The following is an 11,010-nucleotide window of genomic DNA, read 5'->3' on the forward strand; positions in this document are numbered from 1 at the left end:
CTCCAGGAGAGAAGCACAAGCAAGACGCGCCCCGAGGAGCGTCTTGCCACATGTCAGCACTCGGTCTGACTGTGCGCCTCCAGGAGAGAGGCCCAAGCAAGACGCACCCCGAGGAGCGTCTTGACACATGTCAACACTGGGGCTGACAGAGGAACTCCAGGAGAGAGGCCCAAGCAAGATGCGCCCCGAGGAGCGTCTTGCCACATGTAAACAATGGGTCTGACTGAGGGCCTCCAGGAGAGAAGCCCAAGCAAGACGCGCCCGAGGAGCGTCTTGCCACATGTCAGCACTCGGTCTGACTGAGCGCCTCCAGGAGAGAGGCCCAAGCAAGACGCGCCCCGAGGAGCGTCTTGCCACATATCAACAATGGGTCTGACTGAGGGCCTCATTGAGAGAAGCCCAAGCAAGACACGCCCCGAGGAGCGTCTTGTCACGTGTCAACACTGGGTCTGACTGAGCGTCTCCAGGAGAGAGGCCCAAGCAAGACGCGCCCCGAGGAGCGTCTTGCCACATGTAAGCACTAGGTCTGACTGAGCGCCTCCAGGAGAGAGGCCCCAGCAAGACGCGCCCCGAGGAGCGTCTTGCCTTATGTCAGCACTCGGTCTGACTGAGCGCCTCCAGGAGAGAGGCCGAAGCAAGACGCGCCCCGAGGAGCGTCTTGCCACATGTCAACAATGGGTCTGACTGAGGGCCTCCAGGAGAGAAGCCCAAGCAAGACGCGCCCCGAGGAGCGTCTTGCCACATGTCAACAATGGGTCTGACTGAGCGCCTCCAGGAGAGAGGCCCAAGCAAGACGCGCCCCGAGGAGCGTCTTGCCACATGTCACCACTGGGTCTGACTGAGCGCCTCCAGGAGAGAGGCCCAAGCAAGACGCGCCCCGAGGAGCGTCTTGCCACATGTCAACCATGGGTCTGACTGAGGGCCTCCAGGAGAGAAGCCCAAGCAAGACGCGTCCCGAGGAGCGTCTTGCCACATGTCAGCACTCGGTCTGACTGAATGCCTCCAGGAGAGAAGCCCCAGCAACACGCGCCCCGAGGAGCGTCTTGCCACATGTAAGCACTGGGTCTGACTGAGCGCCTCCAGGAGAGAGGCCCAAGCAAGACGCGCCCCGAGGAGCGTCTTGCCACATGTCAACAATGGGTCTGACTGAGGGCCTCCAGGAGAGAAGCCCAAGCAAGATGCGCCCAAAGGAGCGTCTTGCCACATGTAAACAATGGGTCTGACTGAGGGCCTCCAGGAGAGAAGCCCAAGCAAGACGCGCCCCGAGGAGCGTCTTGCCACATGTCAGCACTCGGTCTGACTGAGCGCCTCCAGGAGAGAGGCCCAAGCAAGACGCGCCCCGAGGAGCGTCTTGCCACATATCAACAATGGGTCTGACTGAGGGCCTCCATGAGAGAAGCCCAAGCAAGATGCGCCCCGAGGAGCGTCTTGCCACATGTCACCACTGGGTCTGACTGAGCGCCTCCAGGAGAGAGGCCCAAGCAAGACACGCCCCGAGGAGCGTCTTGCCACGTGTCAACACTGGGTCTGACTGAGCGTCTCCAGGAGAGAGGCCCAAGCAAGACACGCCCCGAGGAGCGTCTTGCCACATGTCACCACTGGGTCTGACTGAGCGCCTCCAGGAGAGAGGCCCAATCAAGACGCGCCCCGAGGAGCGTCTTGCCACATGTAAGCACTGGGTCTGACTGAGCGCCTCCAGGAGAGAAGCCCCAGCAAGACGCGCCCCGAGGAGCGTCTTACCACATGTCAGCACTCGGTCTGACTGAACGCCTCCAGGAGAGAAGCCCAAGCAAGACGCGCCCCGTGGAGCATCTTGCCACATGTCAGCACTCGGTCTGACTGAACGCCTCCAGGAGAGAAGCCCCAGCAAGACGCGCCCCGAGGAGTGTCTTGCCACATGTAAGCACTGGGTCTGACTGAGCGCCTCCAGGAGAGAGGCCCCAGCAAGACGCGCCCCGAGGAGCGTCTTGACACATGTCAACACTGGGGCTGACATAGGGCCTCCAGGAGAGAGGCCCAAGCAAGATGCGCCCCGAGGAGCGTCTTGCCACATGTAAACAATGGGTCTGACTGAGGGCCTCCAGGAGAGAAGCACAAGCAAGACGCGCCCCGAGGAGCGTCTTGCCACATGTCAACAATGGGTCTGACTGAGCGCCTCCAGGAGAGAGGCCCAAGCAAGACGCACCCCGAGGAGCGTCTTGACACATGTCAACACTGGGGCTGACAGAGGGCCTCCAGGAGAGAGGCCCAAGCAAGATGCGCCCCAAGGAGCGTCTTGCCACATGTAAACAATGGGTCTGACTGAGGGCTTCCAGGAGAGAAGCCCAAGCAAGACGCGCCCCGAGGAGCGTCTTGCCACATGTCAGCACTCGGTCTGACTGAGCGCCTCCAGGAGAGAGGCCCAAGCAAGACGCGCCCCGAGGAGCGTCTTGCCACATATCAACAATGGGTCTGACTGAGGGCCTCCATGAGAGAAGCCCAAGCAAGACGCGCCCCGAGGAGCGTCTTGTCACGTGTCAACACTGGGTCTGACTGAGCATCTCCAGGAGAGAGGCTCAAGCAAGACACGCCCCGAAGAGCATCTTGCCACATGTCACCACTGGGTCTGACTGAGCGCCTCCAGGAGAGAGGCCCCAGCAAGACGCGCCCCGAGGAGTGTCTTGCCACATGTAAGCACTGGGTCTGACTGAGCGCCTCCAGGAGAGAAGCCCCAGCAAGACGCGCCCCGAGGAGTGTCTTGCCACATGTAAGCACTGGGTCTGACTGAGCGCCTCCAGGAGAGAGGCCCCAGCAAGACGCGCCCCGAGGAGCGTCTTGACACATGTCAACACTGGGGCTGACATAGGGCCTCCAGGAGATAGGCCAAAGCAAGATGCGCCCCGAGGAGCGTCTTGCCACATGTAAACAATGGGTCTGACTGAGGGCCTCCAGGAGAGAAGCACAAGCAAGACGCGCCCCGAGGAGCGTCTTGCCACATGTCAACAATGGGTCTGACTGAGCGCCTCCAGGAGAGAGGCCCAAGCAAGACGCACCCCGAGGAGCGTCTTGACACATGTCAACACTGGGGCTGACAGAGGGCCTCCAGGAGAGAGGCCCAAGCAAGATGCGCCCCAAGGAGCGTCTTGCCACATGTAAACAATGGGTCTGACTGAGGGCCTCCAGGAGAGAAGCCCAAGCAAGACGCGCCCCGAGGAGCGTCTTGCCACATGTCTGCACTCGGTCTGACTGAGCGCCTCCAGGAGAGAGGCCCAAGCAAGACACGCCCCGAGGAGCGTCTTGCCACATATCAACAATGGGTCTGACTGAGGGCCCCCATGAGAGAAGCCCAAGCAAGACGCGCCCCGAGGAGCGTCTTGTCAAGTGTCAACACTGGGTCTGACTGAGCATCTCCAGGAGAGAGGCTCAAGCAAGACGCGCCCCGAAGAGCGTCTTGCCACATGTCACCACTGGGTCTGACTGAGCGCCTCCAGGAGAGAGGCCCAAGCAAGACGCGCCCCGAGGAGCGTCTTGCCACATGTAAGCACTGGGTCTGACTGAGCGCCTCCAGGAGAGAGGCCCAAGCAAGACGCGCCCCGAGGAGCGTCTTGCCACATGTCAACAATGGGTCTGACTGAGGGCCTCCAGGAGAGAAGCCCAAGCAAGATGCGCACAAAGGAGCGTCTTGCCACATGTAAACAATGGGTCTGACTCAGGGCCTCCAGGAGAGAAGCCCAAGCAAGACGCGCCCCGAGCAGCGTCTTGCCACATGTCAGCACTCGGTCTGACTGAGCGCCTCCAGGAGAGAGGCCCAAACAAGACGCGCCCCAAGGAGCGTCTTGCCACATGTCAACAATGAGTCTGACTGAGGGCCTCCAGGAGAGAAGCCCAAGCAAGACGCGCCCCGAGGAGCGTCTTGCCACTAATCAACAATGGGTCTGACTGAGGGCCTCCATGAGAGAAGCCCAAGCAAGACGCGCCCCGAGGAGCGTCTTGTCACGTGTCAACACTGGGTCTGACTGAGCATCTCCAGGAGAGAGGATCAAGCAAGACGCGCCCCGAAGAGCGTCTTGCCACATGTCACCACTGGGTCTGACTGAGCGCCTCCAGGAGAGAGGCCCAAACAAGACGCGCCCCGAGGAGCGTCTTGCCACGTGTCAACACTGGGTCTGACTGAGCGTCTCCAGGAGAGAGGCCCAAGCAAGACGCTCCCCGAGGACCGTCTTGCCACATGTCACCACTGGGTCTGACTGAGCGCCTCCAGGAGAGAGGGCCAAGCAAGACGCGCCCCGAGGAGCGTCTTGCCACGTGTCAACACTGGGTCTGACTGAGCGTCTCCAGGAGAGAGGCCCAAGCAAGACGCGCCCCGAGGAGCGTCTTGCCACATGTCACCACTGGGTCTGACTGAGCGCCTCCAGGAGAGAGGGCCAAGCAAGACGCGCCCCGAGGAGCGTCTTGCCACATGTAAGCACTGGGTCTGACTGAGCGCCTCCAGGAGAGAAGCCCCAGCAAGACGCGCCCCGAGGAGCGTCTTACCACATGTCAGCACTGGGTCTGACTGAGCGCCTCCAGGAGAGAGGCCCCAGCAAGACGCGCCCCGAGGAGCGTCTTGACACATGTCAACACTGGGGCTGACAGAGGGTCTCCAGGAGAGAGGCCCAAGCAAGACGCGCCCCGAGGAGCGTCTTGCCACATATCAACAATGGGTCTGACTGAGGGCCTCCATGAGAGAAGCCCAAGCAAGACGCGCCCCGAGGAGCGTCTTGTCACGTGTCAACACTGGGTCTGACTGAGCGTCTACAGGAGAGAGGCCCAAGCAAGACGCGCCCCGAGGAGCGTCTTGCCACATGTCACCACTCGGTCTGACTGAGCGCCTCCAGGAGAGAGGCCCAAGCAAGACGCGCCCCGAGGAGCGTCTTGCCACATGTCAACAATGAGTCTGACTGAGGGCCTCCAGGAGAGAGGCACAAGCAAGACGCGCCCCGAGGAGCGTCTTGCCACATGTCAACAATGAGTCTGACTGAGGGCCTCCAGGAGAGAAGCCCAAGCACGACGCGTCCCGAGGAGCGTCTTGCCACATGTCAACAATGGGTCTGACTGAGCGCCTCCAGGAGAGAGGCCCCAGCAAGACGCACCCCGAGGAGCGTCTTGCCTTATGTCAGCACTCGGTCTGACAGAGCGCCTCCAGGAGAGAGGCCCAAGCAAGACGCGCCCCGAGGAGCGTCTTGCCACATCTCAACAATGGGTCTGACTGAGGGCCTCCAGGAGAGAAGCCCAAGCAAGACGCGCCCCGAGGAGCGTCTTGCCACATGTCAACAATGGGTCTGACTGAGGGCCTCCAAGAGAGAAGCCCAAGCAAGATGCGCCCCGAGGAGCGTCTTGCAACATGTCAACATTGGGTCTGACTGAGCACCTCCAGGAGAGAGGCCCAAGCAAGACTCGCCCCGAGGAGCGTCTTGACACATGTAAACACTGGGGCTGACAGAGGGCCTCCAGGAGAGAGGCCCAAGCAAGATGCGCCCCGAGGAGCGTCTTGCCACATGTAAACAATGGGTCTGACTGAGGGCCTCCAGGAGAGAAGCCCAAGCAAGACGCGCCCCGAGGAGCGTCTTGCCACATGTCAGCCCTCGGTCTGACAGAGCGCCTCCAGGAGAGAGGCCCCAGCAAGACGCACCCCGAGGAGCGTCTGCCCACATGTCAGCACTCTGTCTGACTGTGCGCCTCCAGGAGAGAGGCCCCAAGCAAGACACGCCCCGAGGAGCATCTTGCCACATGTCAACAATGAGTCTGACTGAGGGCCTCCAGGAGAGAAGCCCAAGCAAGAAGCGCCCCGAGGAGCGTCTTGCCACATGTCAGCACTCGGTCTGACTGAACGCCTCTAGGAGAGAAGCCCCAGCAAGACGCGCCCCGAGGAGCGTCTTGCCACATGTCAACAATGGGTCTGACAGAGGGCCTCCAGGAGAGAGGCCCAAGCAAGACGCACCCCGAGGAGCATGTTGCCACATGTCACCACTGGGTCTGACTGAGCGCCTCCAGGAGAGAGGCCCAAGCAAGACGCGCCCCGAGGAGCGTCTTGCCACATGTCAACAATGGGTCTGACAGAGGGCCTCCAGGAGAGAGGCCCAAGCAAGACGCGCCCCGAGGAGCGTCTTACCCTATGTCAACAATGGGTCTGACTGAACGCCTCCAAGAGAGAAGCCCAAGCAAGACGCGCCCCGAGGAGCTCCTTGCCACATGTCAGCACTGGGTCTGACTGACCACCTCCAGGAGAGAGGCCCAAGCAAGACTCGCCCCGAGGAGCGTCTTGACACATGTCAACACTGGGGCTGACAGAGGGCCTCCAGGAGAGAGGCCCAAGCAAGATGCGCCCCGAGGAGCGTCTTGCCACATGTAAACAATGGGTCTGACTGAGGGCCTCCAGGAGAGAAGCCCAAGCAAGACGCGCCCCGAGGAGCATCTTGCCACATGTCAGCACTCGGTCTGACTGAGCGCCTCCAGGAGAGAGGCCCCAGCAAGACGCGCCCCGAGGAGCGTCTGGCCACATGTCATCACTCTGTCTGACTGTGCGCCTCCAGGAGAGAGGCCCCAAGCAAGACGCGCCCCGAGGAGCATCTTGCCACATGTCAACAATGAGTCTGACTGAGGGCCTCCAGGAGAGAAGCCCAAGCAAGACGCGCCCCGAGGAGCGTCTTGCCACATGTCAGCACTCGGTCTGACTGAACGCCTCTAGGAGAGAAGCCCCAGCAAGACGCGCCCCGAGGAGCGTCTTGCCACATGTCAGCACTCGGTCTGACTGAGCTCCTCCAGGAGAGAGGCCCAAGCAAGACGCGCCCCGAGGAGCGTCTTGCCACATATCAACAATGGATCTGACTGAGGGCCTCCATGAGAGAAGCCCAAGCAAGACGCGCCCCGAGGAGCGTCTTGTCACATGTCACCACTGGGTCTGACTGAGCGCCTCCAGGAGAGAGGCCCAAGCAAGACGCGCCCCGAGGAGCGTCTTGCCACATGTCACCACTGGGTCTGACTGAGCGCCTCCAGGAGAGAGGCCCAAGCAAGACGCGCCCCGAGGAGCGTCTTGCCACATGTCAACAATGAGTCTGACTGAGGGCCTCCAGGAGAGAAGCCCAAGCAAGACGCATCCGGAGGAGCGTCTTGCCACATGTCAGCACTCGGTCTGACTGAACGCCTCCAGAAGAGAAGCCCCAGCAAGACGCGCCCCGAGGAGCGTCTTGCCACATGTAAGCACTGGGTCTGACTGAGCGCCTCCAGGAGAAAGGCCCCAGCAAGACGCGCCCCGAGGAGCGTCTTGCCTTATGTCAGCACTCGGTCTGACTGAGCGCCTCCAGGAGAGAGGCCCAAGCAAGACGCGCCCCGAGGAGCGTCTTGCCACATGTCAACAATGGGTCTGACTGAGGGCCTCCAGGAGAGAAGCCCAAGCAAGATGCGCCCAAAGGAGCGTCTTGCCACATATCAGCAATGGGTCTGACTGAGGGCCTCCATGAGAGAAGCCCAAGCAAGACGCGCCCCGAGGAGCGTCTTGCCACGTGTCACCACTGGGTCTGACTGAGCGCCTCCAGGAGAGAGGCCCAAGCAAGACGCGCCCCGAGGAGCGTCTTGCCACGTGTCAACACTGGGTCTGACTGAGCGTCTCCAGGAGAGAGGCCCAAGCAAGACGCACCCCGAGGAGCGTCTTGCCACATGTAAGCACTGGGTCTGACTGAGCGCCTCCAGGAGAGAAGCCCCAGCAAGACGCGCCCCGAGGAGTGTCTTACCACATGTCAGCACTCGGTCTGACTGAACGCCTCCAGGAGAGAAGCCCAAGCAAGACGCGCCCCGAGGAGCGTCTTGCCACATGTCAGCACTCGGTCTGACTGAACGCCTCCAGGAGAGAAGCCCCAGCAAGACACGCCCCGAGGAGCGTCTTGCCACATGTAAGCACTGGGTCTGACTGAGCGACTCCAGGAGAGAGGCCCCAGCAAGACGCGCCCCGAGGAGCGTCTTGCCTTATGTCAGCACTCGGTCTGACTGAGCGCCTCCAGGAGAGAGGCCCAAGCAAGACGCGCCCCGCGGAGCGTCTTGCCACATGTCAACAATGGGTCTGACTGAGGGCCTCCAGGAGAGAAGCCCAAGCAAGACGCGCCCCGAGGAGCGTCTTGCCACATGTCAGCACTCGGTCTGACTGAGCGACTCCAGGAGAGAGGCCCAAGTAAGACGCACCCCGGGGAGCGTCTTGACACATGTCAACACTGGGGCTGACAGAGGGCCTCCAGGAGAGAGGCCCAAGCAAGATGCCCCCCGAGGAGCGTCTTGCCACATGTAAACAATGGGTCTGACTGAGGGCCTCCAAGAAAGAAGCCCAAGCAAGACGCGCCCCGAGGAGCGTCTTGCACCATGTCAACACTGGGTCTGACTGAGCACCTCCAGGAGAGAGGCCCAAGCAAGACTCGCCCCAAGGAGCGTCTTGCCACATATCAACAATGGGTCTGACTGAGGGCCTCCATGAGAGAAGCCCAAGCAAGACGCGCCCCGAGGAGCATCTTGCCACATGTCAACAATGGGTCTGACTGAGGGCCTCCAGGAGAGAAGCCCAAGCAAGAGGCGCCCTGAGGAGCGTCTTGCTGCATGTCAGCACTTCGTCTGACTGAGCGCCTCCAGGAGATAGGCCCAAGAAAGACGCGCCCCGAGGAGCGTCTTGCCACATGTCAACAATGAGTCTGACTGAGGGCCTCCAGGAGAGAAGCCCAAGCAAGACGCGCCCCGAGGAGCGTCTTGCCACATGTCAGCACTCGGTCTGACTGAACGCCTCCAGGAGAGAAGCCCCAGCAAATCGCGCCCCGAGGAGCGTCTTGCAACATGTCAACACTGGGTCTGACTGAGCGCCTCCAGGAGAGAAGCCCCAGCAAGACGCGCCCCGAGGAGCGTCTGGCCACATGTCAGCACTCTGTCTGACTGTGCGCCTCCAGGAGAGAGGCCCCAAGCAAGACGCGCCCCGAGGAGCGTCTTGCCACGTGTCAACACTGGGTCTGACTGAGCGTCTCCAGGAGAGAGGCCCAAGCAAGACGCGCCCCGAGGAGCGTCTTGCCACGTGTCACCACTGGGTCTGACTGAGCGCCTCCAGGAGAGAGGCCCAAGCAAGACGCGCCCCGAGGAGCGTCTTGCCACATGTAAGCACTGGGTCTGACTGAGCGCCTCCAGGAGAGAAACCCCAGCAAGACGCGCCCCGAGGAGCGTCTTACCACATGTCAGCACTCGGTCTGACTGAACGCCTCCAGGAGAGAAGCCCAAGCAAGACGCGCCCCGAGGAGCTCCTTGCCACATGTCAGCACTCGGTCTGACTGAACGCCTCCATGAGAGAAGCCCCAGCAAGACACACCCCGAGGAGCGTCTTGCCACATGTAAGCACTGGGTCTGACTGAGCGCCTCCAGGAGAGAGGCCCCAGCAAGACGCGCCCCGAGGAGCGTCTTGCCTTATGTCAGCACTCGGTCTGACTGAGCGCCTCCAGGAGAGAGGCCCAAGCAAGACGCGCCCCGAGGAGCGTCTTGCCACATGTCAACAATGGGTCTGACTGAGGGCCTACAGGAGAGAAGCCCAAGCAAGACGCGCCCCGAGGAGCGTCTTGCCATATGTCAACAATGGGTCTGACTGAGGGACTCCAAGAGAGAAGCCCAAGCAAGACGCGCCCCGAGGAGCTTCTTGCACCATGTCAACACTGGGTCTGACTGAGCACCTCCAGGAGAGAGGCCCAAGCAAGACTCGCCCCGAGGAGCGTCTTGACTCATGTCAACACTGGGTCTGACTGAGGGCCTCCAGGAGAGAAGCCCAAGCAAGATGCGCCCAAAGGAGCGTCTTGCCACATATCAGCAATGGGTCTGACTGAGCGCCTCCAGGAGAGAGGCCCAAGCAAGACGCGCCCCGAGGAGCGTCTTGCCACATGTAAGCACTGGGTCTGACTGAGCGCCTCCAGGAGAGAAGCCCCAGCAAGACGCGCCCCGAGGAGCGTCTTGCCACATGTAAGCACTGGGTCTGACTGAGGGACTCCAGGAGAGAGGCCCCAGCAAGACGCGCCCCGAGGAGCGTCTTGCCTTATGTCAGCACTCGGTCTGACTGAGCGCCTCCAGGAGAGAGGCCCAAGCAAGACGCGCCCCGCGGAGCGTCTTGCCACATGTCAACAATTGGTCTGACTGAGGGCCTCCAGGAGAGAAGCCCAAGCAAGACGCGCCCCGAGGAGCGTCTTGCCACATGTCAGCACTCGGTCTGACTGAGCGACTCCAGGAGAGAGGCCCAAGTAAGATGCACCCCGGGGAGCGTCTTGACACATGTCAACAGTGGGGCTGACAGAGGGCCTCCAGGAGAGAGGCCCAAGCAAGATGCCCCCCGAGGAGCGTCTTGCCACATGTAAACAATGGGTCTGACTGAGGGCCTCCAAGAGAGAAGCCCAAGCAAGACGCGCCCCGAGGAGCGTCTTGCACCATGTCAACACTGGGTCTGACTGAGCACCTCCAGGAGAGAGGCCCAAGCAAGACTCGCCCCAAGGAGCGTCTTGCCACATATCAACAATGGGTCTGACTGAGGGCCTCCATGAGAGAAGCCCAAGCAAGACGCGCCCCGAGGAGCATCTTGCCACATGTCAACAATGGGTCTGACTGAGGGCCTCCAGGAGAGAAGCCCAAGCAAGAGGCGCCCTGAGGAGCGTCTTGCTGCATGTCAGCACTTCGTCTGACTGAGCGCCTCCAGGAGAGAGGCCCAAGCAAGACGCGCCCCGAGGAGCGTCTTGCCACATGTCAACAATGGGTCTGAACTTTGGGCCTCCAGGAGAGAAGCCCAAGCAAGACGCGCCCCGAGGAGCGTCTTGCCACATGTCAGCACTCTGTCTGTCTGTGCGCCTCCAGGAGAGAGGCCCAAGAAAGACGCGCCCCGAGGAGCGTCTTGCCACATGTCAACAATGAGTCTGACTGAGGGCCTCCAGGAGAGAAGCCCAAGCAAGACGCGCCCCGAGGAGCGTCTTGCCACATGTCAGCACTCGGTCTGACTGA

The sequence above is a fragment of the Nothobranchius furzeri genome, chromosome 10, assembly GCF_043380555.1.
Source record: "Nothobranchius furzeri strain GRZ-AD chromosome 10, NfurGRZ-RIMD1, whole genome shotgun sequence".
Classification (NCBI taxonomy): Eukaryota; Metazoa; Chordata; class Actinopteri; order Cyprinodontiformes; family Nothobranchiidae; genus Nothobranchius; species Nothobranchius furzeri.